The sequence below is a fragment of the Carettochelys insculpta genome, chromosome 7 (assembly GCF_033958435.1).
Source record: "Carettochelys insculpta isolate YL-2023 chromosome 7, ASM3395843v1, whole genome shotgun sequence".
Lineage (NCBI taxonomy): Eukaryota > Metazoa > Chordata > Testudines > Carettochelyidae > Carettochelys > Carettochelys insculpta.
Window position 1 is genome coordinate 18,984,081 of NC_134143.1, and position 12,073 is coordinate 18,996,153.

General features: G+C 40.4%; 1 protein-coding gene across 8 annotated transcripts in view; it reads left to right on the plus strand.

Moving 5' to 3' along the window:
* Window positions 1-12,073, plus strand: part of NRG3 (neuregulin 3) — a 1,029,780-nt gene that overhangs the window by 151,281 nt on the left and 866,426 nt on the right. Inside the window, exon 1 of one of the 8 annotated variants that reach the window (XM_075000090.1) lies at window positions 9,160-9,205. The exons of the other annotated variants lie outside the window; for them this stretch is intronic. The gene's annotated coding sequence lies outside the window, so the exon portion shown is untranslated. Of the gene's footprint in view, window positions 1-9,159; window positions 9,206-12,073 lie in introns of those variants that run through there. 8 annotated transcript variants of the gene reach the window in all.

Consider the following 12,073-nt stretch of genomic DNA (forward strand, 5'->3'; position numbering starts at 1 on the left):
TATATTGCATAGGGATCGTTGGATTTTTGATGGATACTGTCTGTTTAGTTGACAAGTTGGAAAGCATAAGTTTGTGGTTCAGACATTACACTGGGAATCAGAACATATGGATTTAAGTTCCTGGATCTGCAAAATATTTCCTGATGTATAAATTTCTCAATCTTCCTTCCCCATCTCAGTTCCTCATCTGAATAACAAAGATAATGCTTGCTTTCTTTCAACCTTTGTCTTTCCCCTCTATTTAAGATCTTGCGCACAGTGACTGTCTCTTATTATGTGCAAGGATCAGATCTGGACCAATGGGACCACATCTTTATTTCTGGCCCCTAGGAGCTACTTTAATACAAAAGCATTTTAAAACATGCAAAGCTGAAACACTTAATTCTAAGAACCAAACTCTAAAGACAATCTTAGTATGACTAGAAGTGTTGCTCTTGCTATCTAGTCTATCTCCAACATGGGCATTGACAATTTCTTGCCATGGATTCTTCCTTCAGTTTCACATGGTTAAGTTATTCCTTGTTTCTTCTAAAAATTGCTGTTGGTGTCACACCCTGAGACCTTTAAGGACAACATGGTCTGGATTCAGCAACCTACTAGCATTCATGAAAAAGAGGGATGGGGAGGAATAATGTATATAGAGAAAACTGTATGAAGAATTTTAGCAATTTCTCAGGCTTGAATTTGGTCAGAATGCCAAGTCTGAGTTATGAAGTTGTGGTGTTTATTTACCTGTTCTGCTTACATTTGCAATTGTTTTTATAACATTGTCTGACTTTCTGATTACTATTTTTTCTCACTCAGGTTTTATGTTGGTTGCAAACTTTGTAAACTTAACTAATCAATTAACATTTTCTTAACATAAGTGTTTTGTTTTCATTGCAGTGTCAGGGTCAGTATCATTCCTGAGTCCCAGACCTCTGTTCAGTGCACAGTCCCACTACGTGGCTGCATTTACACTAGCAAGTTCTTTTGAAAGAAGGGGGCTCTTTTGACAAATCCAGTGGAGCATCTACATACAAGAAATATCCTTTCAAAAGGAAATTGAAGAAGAGACATCCCTTTCAAAATCACTCTCCCTTTCCCATTTCAGATAGTGCCCCATTTTGAAAGCTTCTTTAGAAAGAAAACACGTGTAGATGCTTCACAGGTCTTTTTCTTTTGAAAGAGCAGTCCTTGTGGGGCCTGAAGTTTTGATACCTGGCCTGTTCTCTTGAAAGGGTGGAGACTGTGTGGATGCTCTCTTTTGACAGAGCAGATCACTCTTTTGACCCACTTCTTTGTGTGTGGACGCACTCTTTCGAAAGAAGTTCTTTCAGAAGAGATTTTCTGGAAGGGCTTCTTTAGAAAACTCTGTAGTGTAGACGTAGCCTGTATATGGCCCTCTTACCTTTGCCAGGGTTCTGGCTTTAGTCCCTTGTCCCAAAGGCAGTGGGTATGAGACTCCTGGTCTGACTGGGCTGAGTGACTGGTTCTTTTGAGCCTCCAGCTGAGCCCTGAGGTTACCAGGGGAAGGGAGCCTAAACAATCCCTGCAGGAGCTCCTCACCCCCCTCCTGCTGTTGCTGATACTGTTGGTATTCTCCTTTTGCCACTCTTTCCTTGTCTGGGGTAGTCTCCTCACCTCTTTCCAACCACCTTTTCCACTCCCTCCCCCTCCCTACTAGAGGAAGTCTTTTTAAAAGGCCTGTGGCAGCCCTGAGTGGGATCAGCTGGCCCTTGACTGATTTATAGCAGCCTTCTCCTGGCTGCTTCTGCTCTGCCTGTGATGATACCTGATTAGTCAGGGAGGTTTCTGCTTTTCAGAGATGCCTCTTGCCAGATCCTGTCACAGCAGGCAGACAAACAGAACTTGAACTACTATTTTTATTTAAATTATTTTTTGGGGAGCTTGGTTTTTTTTGGTTTTTTTTTGTTTTGTTTTAGAGAAGAAGCTCACAAACAGAATAATTTTGAAAAGACTCATATTTCCAGGCCCGAAATCTCTCTCCTGCCAGATGAGGACCAAAGGACAATGACTATTGATGTTATCTATCCTTGATCCCTAATTTCGCTTTCCAAGTGGACAGTGCTACATTTTACCTCTGTACCATCTTAGTAGTAGTAGTGGTCAGGTTTCTTAGTTACTTTAAAATTAGGCCACATGATTTAAGCATTCAAATCAAAATGCATGAAAATAATGAGAAGGAATCTTTTTTCATGGTCAGAGAAAAGTACCAGGGAACAATGAGTCAAGTAAAGAATCATTTCATCCAATAGCACTCATAAAATCCTTGAATACTTTAATCTAAGCCCTGGATGTAGTAGTCTGTCCTTATTCCTGATGTACATATTCTTTTAACCTAGAATTGCCTCTAGCGTAAGTAGGAACATTGATAGCATTCTTGCTTACAATTCAGAATAGCAAGTTTACGATCTAACTCAATATATAACACAGACTTCAATTTTTCTCCCCTTAATGCCACATCATATGTGCTAAATGTTCGATGAACGTGAAAACATGTCATTAAGTTCAAATAGAAAAAGGAAAATGATATATTGTGCCAAATGCTATGATTCACAGATAAGTAACGTAATACGATCCACAATCCAAGTGTATTCCTTTGCGGCTCACGGTTTAAAGAGCTCTTTTCTGCAATAGTTTGACTTCATTGGCTTTCAGTCAACTTGTAGGAAGTGTAAGCAAACCTTTAAACATGCAAACTACACTCTGTACGTTTTTATTTGAACAAGGACAATTACCTAAAAATTGCTGCAGTGCATTCCCTGTACCTAAAGATTACATATATCTTTAATATGAGATTACACAATTGAAATGACTCAATGCAGTCGCAAAAGAGACTATCAGTCTGGGATGTGCTAACAGGATGGTCATATATAAGACAGCATGTGAGTGTTCCACTCTGCTAGGCACTGCTGAGGACTTTGCCAGACTACTGTGTCCAATTTGGGTGCCATGCATTAGGAAATAAAGAGCAAGTCCAGAGGAGAACAACAAAAATGATAAAGGGTTTAGAAAATCTGGCCTATGAGGAAAGGTTAAAAGGCTTGGGCATGTTTAATCTTGGGAAAAGAAGATTAAAGAGGAACCTGTTTACAGCCTTCAAATGTATTGTGGGCTGTTATAAATAGAGAAAGTTGAGCACCACCATATCTCCACTAACAGGTAGGTTAGGTATTAGAAAACACTCTTTAACTACCAAGGCACTTAAACCCTGGAATAGGCTTCCAAAAGAGTTTGTAGAATCCCGGTAATTGGGGGTTTAGAAAAAGAATATAGGAAGGGGGACTTGATCATTCTGAGTTCCCTTTACAGCCCTACATTCATATGATCTCATTGTTTGAGTGAGAACATCCACATGAAAGGGCCTAAATAAAGTTACACCTCCTGAAAATGATTTTCAGTGCCCCCTTTACCCTCCCTTGTTTGAGGTCCTGTATGCTTTAAACTGGGGTTTCCATTCTGAAGAGAAATTAAAGTGGATTGCACCTGTGCCACACCTGGAGGGGATAGAAGAATCACGGGGCACATACCTAAGAGGCTGTGGGAAAGAAAACATGGGCTGTAAAATGGGAACAATGTGATATCCAAGAAGTAGATGGGATTATATGGAATGGACTTGCGCAGAATAGTGCTCAGGTTCAGAGCTTACTTTCACATCACGAGGAATAAAGTCTGTGCATGCACTAACTGCAGATCTAAAGGGAAACAGTACCCTGAATTCAGGGGTTGAGATTGTCAGAGGCAACTAAGGCTGTTAGTTATGCAAATACTATTTGAAATTAGTGTAAGTCAAATCACTAAATCACCTAGTTGTCTCTGACAGGCTTGTCTGGAGTGCTCAGATGAACCTCTGAGCTGTCATGCTTCTTTTCTGAACAATCTTTCCTTATCTTGACTTGCTAAATTGTTATTTCAATTCAGATTGCCTCAGCTAAATGATTCCCTTTGAGCAAGAGGACCATAGTCAGACTTAAACTCCCTTTCTTTTTCCCCTTCAGAACTCAGACATTTACAGCTTCTGTAGTATCCTTGAACTTAGTTTTATTTTCATTTACCAGTATCCTATTCTGATAGTTTTGTGTCACCATTTACAGCTCTGTCTGTGGATATCACTGCTTCATTTCATATTTTCAGAGCCATTTCTCCTCTTGTTTTTCTATTGCAATTGTGAGTCTCTTCTATATAGTTATCCTTTGTTCTCCAGACTCCAGCAAAAATTCACTGCTTATCATACACGTTACCTGACGTCTTCATCTATTATGTCAACAGTTCACTGATTTTGGGATACTGGTTAGCTTTTAAAGCACTTCATAATATCCTTCCATTCAGAGCAGCTCAAAGACCTTGCTTTTTTCAGGTCCTCTCTCTGCTTTCTCTGTTTAAGTAGTACTGCTCTCTTTCCCATCCTCTACCCTTTATAGTCTTGCAATTGTTGGTATAAGGACCAACATCTCTGCTGTTCTGGGTACCTGGAACAGCCTTTCTGTATTGCTCCACCTCGTGAAATCTCGTTCTGTTTCCAAAAATTTCCTGAAAATGTGTATCTCTTGAAGGTTTCTCTTTTTACCCCTCCGTTGCTTCTTTTAACATTGCAAATATGTGATTTAGTTCAAAGCGTTCTGGGATACAGTTTGTACATTGTTTAAAAAATTACTTTACTTTATTGAAGAGTCACAGTTCTTCAGTGGTAAACCTTAGGAATGAAATCACAAGTAGGTTAGATTTAGCATTGAACATGGTAATCTGGCAGTTGACAAAGTAAAAAATGGATACGTGGAAAAAAATAAAGATGGATTACTAAATCTTTAACCATAATTTGGAGAGAGTTGATATTTTTTTTTATTATTTTCCTTCTCTCCTTATGAGGCCTATAAACAGATATTGCACCTTAGGTAAAAATGACTTTCTATCGCGCAGTTTGTGTAGGCCATCCAAATGCAATCACCCTGTTTTTGAAACCTAATTTAATCACAAGTGGATGAAGTTATTTTTGAAAATAAAGGTAAATGTACAGCATTATAAATAAAATTGTATTTAAATGGTTTATGCAAAAATATATATCAGCACTTGAATATTTAGGAAAAATTCTTAGCTTGTGTTGATTTTGGTGAAGGTAAAGCAGATGGAGTCTCATCAGGAACTTATAGGACTAGGCCCTAAATTGCTGTCAGGGGCACTGACAGCCTCCGCAGGCCCCTGGACAAGGGGAGTGGCATGGGTCTACACTCCCATAAAGGTCAGGGCTGAGGGTACACAAGGAGCCACAGCAGATGTACCAGAAGAAAGCAAGGGAGGCTAATAACCAAAAAGCTGTATGTTAGCCTTGGCAGTGACCTCACTCCCATGGACCCTATGGATACTTCACAGGAGTCAGAGTCACAGCCCCCTGGAATGAGCTCTGAGAAAGAGCTATTGAATCAGGAAGAGGAGGTGGTGACTGGAGCATCCACTGATGCAGTGAGACAAGACCTCTTTTGGGTGCTTGAGAAGTTGAGCCATCCCTACAGTCTAGCATGAGTGAGCCTGGTGCCGGGGAAGACACCTCTGACAAATATTCAGTGTTTGAGGATGTGTTTCTTTACTCATTTCATTCATGCTGCACGTAGTAGTGAAATAACCAGTAGAAGTAGCATAGCAGTCGGTGTCCTATTCACCTGTAGAGTTCGGAAATGGGGAGCCTGCAGAACTCTTCATGTTCACTGGGATATTCTGTGCATCCTCCACAGAGATCTTGAGGAAGTTTTACTGAAGATAATCTACAAACCTCTGCTGAAGATTTCTGGGACCAACTACCTTATTTCACCTGCCCTAGCAGAGCACTTTCCCATGCTAATCAGCAGCAGCCAACATTGCTGCACAGAAGCTAGAAGCATACAGACCCAGTCTGCAGCTAGACACATTCAGGAGCTATTTGCTTTCAGCCTGGGTTAGCCTTAGGAGCAAGATATCAGCTAAAATCACGTCAGCCTGTGGAAAAGTGCCAGTATTCAGTTTGGTTACTCTGTCTGCACATACTGATGGCCGTAAGTTGCCCCTTTATTGTTCAAATTCATCCCCTTTCTGCTCCCCAGGCCATACTCTTTGCCTGTGTCTACACTTGCATTCCTCTTTCAAAAGAGGTATTCAAATAAAGGAAATCAAAAATGCAAATGAGGTGCAGATTTACATATCTGGCACCTCATTTACCTATTCTTCGTTTGAAAGAAGAAAAGCAGTGTAGATGCAGCTCATTTGAAAGTAAACCTCATCTTTGAAAGAATTCTTCTTCCTTTTTTTTTGGGAAGAAGGGTTCTTTCGAAGATGGGGTTTACTTTTGAAAGAGCTGCATCTACACCGCTTTTCTTCTTTCGAAAGAAGAATATGCAAATGAGGTGCTAGATATGTAACTGTACCTCATTTGCATGCCTCTTTCAAAAGAGGAAGTCAAGTGTAGACGCAGCCTCTGTGGCTTAGACTGTCAACATGTTCTATGAACCCCAAGAAATGAGAATATAGTGCTTGTAATTTGTGGGAATCAAGGGAAGTGAATAGAGTCATTCTATTGCCTTTAAGCGTTTGCAGCTGGAAATATGTCCTTGTGGGTGTCTCATGTACACCAGCAAAGTGGCTCAGTCAGATAAGGATCAGTTGGGACAGCATGTTTCAAGTGTTCCTGCAGCCCCCTGATGCTGCAGATGCCAAGAACAGGAATTGGACAGGTGTAGTGTGGAGAGGAGAAAAGTGCAGGAAAAGGAGAGTGACATGCACCAGGAAATGATAGAGCATCTCAAGCAGCAGGCAGACGTGTAGGAGAGTCATACTGGCCTTGTGGTTCAATGGATCCATGTTCCCCTCCCTCTGTTGCCCATAAAAAATGGCATTCAGGACCTCCCTGCATGTGTGTCACACATAACACATGGTATCCAGGACAGCTGCCTGACCCCTATCACGCCATCCTAAGGAAGAGTACGTACAATCACAGCTGCACATTCCCTTACCTCTGAGATATATGGTTGATGTATGTGTTTGTGAAATCAAAAATATTGTTCTTTTCTCTTCAAAGGGTCTTCTTCCTATATTCTGAGTGCCTGGGTTTGGTATAAAAGTTCGTAAATTAAAACTTATTGGTAATTCATCTTCGTTAGTTCTCAGCATACGGTAGCTGTAGTTGATGTCATTCACGGATAATAGCAACAGGTGCATCTGCAGTATTATATTACCTCCCTTCACCCCCAAACAACATTCCTTACAAGATTCAAACCAAGATACAAAGGAAACAATGGCAGGCACACCAAACTACAGCAATTCATATTACTGTGACTCATTATTAAAGTGGATTTTAGAAGCCTTTCTGAGCCATATAACTCCATGCTGAGCTCTTGTAGCCCTGGTGTCATGCTCCACAAAATCAGCAAACAGTAATTGCACCTCCATCCTAGCAAAAACTTCTTCTCCTCAGCTTCACAGTTGTTATGAAGGGCACATCAGGCAGAGATAACCGTGCGGGTGTATTTTTCACTGAGGTCTAAAATGTCATTCTGCATCTGCTGAGCCTGTGGTTGAAGCATCCTTTGCAGCTGTCAAGGTGGCCGGTGTATGGCTTCATGAGCCACAGAATTCAGGGCTGTATCTAGCAGGATCATTTTTAGCATAAGGCTAAAAATGAAAGTCCCTGCTTGCAGCTTACTGAACAGGCCTCTCTTATTTAAAAAAATGCATACATTGAGTGCTCTCCCTGACCATCAACAATGATGTCAGTAAAATGTGATGCTTGTAATGCCACAGAAAAGTAACCCTTTCTATTGATGGCTCCTTTGTATGGCAAGGTAGTCTGGTGCCAAACAGAGATTTGCATGCCATGTATTACACCACAGCAGTTTGGGAACCCCATTGCTGCAAAACAATCCACGCAGTCACAATCTTTCATAGCAGAATGTGATTATTGGCACTGAAGATTTGCATTGGAGCAACCCCTGCAGTGGATTTCCCAATTCCAAATTGATACCCAGGTAATCAAAAGCAATTGTTTAAAGCATCTGCACAGTAATCACCACTTGCTTCTCCACCATCAGGGCAGCTCTCATTTTGGTGTCACTGCACCAGAATTCTGGAGCCAGCTCTACATAGAATTCCAGAAATCTGGTTTTGTGCATCCAGAAATCCTGCAGGCATGGCTCATTCATCTACAGTTGCGGCCAACAACCTTGAATTGTTTCCATGTCACATAGCAAGCTAGTCTGAAAGGAACCATCCTATTCCTTGCAGCTCCTCTGGCGGGTCTGGAAATACTGCAGGATCAGGTGTGTTTGAGTTCATAACACTTATTACAGTAGTGCAGAGCTGGCTGGGGAAAACTGATGCTTCTCACCAAGCTGGCGGACATGTGGGCTTGTGGGGCTTCTGAAAAGAGGTCTGAAACATTATGGGAAGCAGCTAAAATGATGGGACGGAGAAAACTGAATCCTGGCAGACTGGAAACATGGCTTCAATCAATCCTGCATGATGGGGCCACCCAATGCACTTTGATATAGAGGGAGGCAAGTTGCACAGTGGGATAGCTACCAACAGTACACTGCTCTCTGCATCAATGTAGGTTATGCTAGTGAATAAGTGCAACACCAACACAAGGCATATAGTCTGGATATCCAAAAAGTGTGGCAGCTGTACATTGACATACCTTAGGTAAACTTAATTTTCTAGTGTAGACAAGCCCCTAAAATCAACTCATCCAACTTTGAAAAAATAATCCATTTGGGGTAACATCTGGTAGTTTTTCTTTAAAAGACATATTGGTTTGAGACTGCCACTGAAATGGGGGCTGAGGTTCAGAATATATAGTATTTTGTTTACTAATCTTCTTATGTTTGTGTTTTTAAAAATACTTGTACATGCTGCATGACTCAGACATATTATGTTATTTAAGTCTCAAAGAACCCCATATAACTTTGCTTCGAAACACATGCTCAAAGGATTTCTTGTGCAAATTGCATAATCTAGTGGCTTGGGCATATTCATTTTTATTCATTCACTGCCTTCCACTAGGTGGAATGCCACATTTGCTCAAGTGTGTAAAACTAATTGGTCAGCATTATACCTTTTGACATTGCTGATTGATCTTTTTCTTTGGTAAACTAGACAGTGCCTTTGTTTTGGGACAGGAGGTGATGAATTTCATACCTGCTCTCAACTGTTAGGCTGCTTGCCCATGTAAGTATAATACAAGGTAAGAAAAGCATCTGTGTGGTTTTTTTTAAATGTTTCAAGGGCAAAGGAATGGATCTTTTTATGTAAGAGAGAAAGCGTATGTGTGCACATGCATACAATGGCTGTGAGAAGTAGCAAAGACTGGATAGCTTCCTGTTCAGACCGTTTTCCTACATTTCAGCTTATTATGTGCCATTAGCTCATCCTATTTCTGTGACTGGCTGTGTTTACACTAGCCCCAAACTTCGAAATGGCCACGCAAATGGCCATTTCAAAGTTTACTAATGAAGCGCTGAAATGCATATTCAGCGCTTCATTAGCATGCGGGCGGCCGCGGCACTTCGAAATTGACGCGCCTCGCCGCCGCCCGGCTCGTCCCAACGGGGCTCCTTTTCGAAAGGACCCCGTCTACTTTGAAGTCCCCTTATTCACATCAGCTCATGGGAATAAAGGGACTTCGAAGCAGGCGGGGTCCTTTCGAAAAGGAGCCCCGTCGGGACGAGCTGCACGGCGGCGAGGCGCGTCAATTTCGAAGTGACGCGGCCGCCTGCATGCTAATGAAGCGCTGAATATGCATTTCAGCGCTTCATTAGTAAACTTCGAAATGGCCATTTGCATGGCCATTTCGAAGTTTGGGGCTAGTGTAGACGTAGCCACTGAGTGGTATTTGAACTTATATTGTATAACTCTTCAGACAGGAAAATCTCACTGCATTCCTTTGCACTACATTCTTGAAGGCAGGGATAGCTGAGTGGTTAGAACATTGGGCTTGTAAACCCAGGGTTATAAATTCAGTCCTTGAGGGCACCTTTCAAGGTTCTGGGGCAGGTTAGATTGTTTAAAAATAGTCAGGGATGATGATATGTCCTTCTGGGTGTTCAGGAGACTGGAGTCAATGACTTCTCAAGGTCCCTTCCAGTTTTGAGAGACATGTTTGTCATCCTTGCAAACCTGGGGCTCTTTTAAAAGCTCATTATATTGGTTTCTTTTATCAAAACCCAGATCTTGTCCAATTTGTACACTTTTATCAGTTAAGCCATGTGGATCAATATCAGGGTGAAAGGGGGCCAAAAGTGAAAATGTGAAGATCAAACTATTGTCCATCTCTCTAGTACTCCCCTCCCCCAAATTCCAGTTGGATGGGCACAGCCAAATTGCATAGTAATCATGTAGGCTTAAATCCCTGATCAATCATTCAAAAGAATTGCAGAATATCCATCTGCTTCAACTCATCTGGGATTTGATAATGTTTAATTTTGATTCACATGTCTGATTGAATTTTATCAGCTTTAGGAATATTAAAAGCTAAAGTAAATCACTGCTAATGTTTTTAAAAGTAATTTAAAATAGCTCCATAGATAAATGTTTATTTTTAATGGAAATAACAAAAATTAAGTTGTTCTATCCATGGAACTGCACCAGAAATTAACTCAGGGTAATGCTTTCAGGCCAGTGTGAATCAAGTTTTAGATCAGAATGAATCACTGTATTATCCTCTAATACAATAAGCACAAAAAAGTTAAAATTCCATAATTTAGACATTTGATACATAATCTTCAATTTCTGCTGTCTATGTCTCTGGTATAACTAAACAAGGAAATTGGTCCCTTGAACTGTCAAGGCCTCTAGATGCATTCTTAGAATGGGATAGAAAAAAATACAATACTGCAGGGTGCTGAGCACCCTCAAAATTATGGATGTCTTCGGGACAGATCTCTGTCTGAAGTAAATTGGGATAGCTACTTTCACTTCAATGGAGCTATATCAGTGTATATCATTTGAGGACCTGATGGAGAGCATGCAGAGCTCAGCATCTTGCAGGTTCAGGTCCATAAAGCAATTTTTACCAATTTTGTCATAACTATTATTTTCACATGCAGGTGTCTGAAAAGAAGTGTAAGGGAAAATTTGATAAATATGATCACACACATGGAGTTAAAGAATTAAATGTACAGTAAGTAGAAAGCATTTTGCTGTTAAAGTGCATCATATTACATAATATAAATTCCAAATTCTGCTTCAAATGATAGTGTCTAGAGTTGAAACCAACAAAAACATCTAGCATATTTAAGGCTGATGCTGCATCTTCTGCATTCAGCAATTATTACAAAACAGAAAGTGTGTAAAATCATGCACATATTGGAATCCTTTTTTTAATCTATTTACTGATTGTTCATTTTTTTTCACTGTAATAGAATCTACCTAGACTATTGAGTGAACCTTTTGTTCACCACCTAAAGATTTACTGTATGTGAGGCTAAGGATTAAAGACTGGTTAATGTGTGGTGAAGGACTTCAAAGGCATGCACCCGACTGAGCACATGTTGAGGTATATGGTATTTTCACAATTCCTAAAGAGCTATTGAGTCAGTAATCTATAAACTAGGAGCCACTTCATTTGAAGACATTTCTTGTGATTGTTCTGTTAATACACATTTTCTGACCAAAATTTCAGAAGGACTTTAAAAAAAAATTAGGGAATCCTTTAAAAGGACATGAAGAAATAACCTCTTAGAAGTATTAGACCATGCTTTCTTGATCAGCATTTCATGGCAATGTTTTTATAGTGGGAGGAAGTTGTAGTTGGGGTGCTTTGATAATCATGTTCCCCTTGAGATATTTGCTTGCACGTTTAGGACTTCTCTGCCCTGCTATCTCTGTTATGTATTGTGTCAGGGCTGCAGGAATCCTGAGTCTTTTTTTGGCAAAGAAATTCAAAACAATTGTAAAACAACAAGATTATGAGAACAATGACTTGTGGTTAGTCTTCCTGGCTGGTGTATTACAACATCAAAAAGCCCTCAATAGAATAAGTAGTGACATGCAGAAAATGAATTGTAAAAGCTTAGCTAAAAAAAGAACTGGCTGGGTACTCTAAGTTACTGAT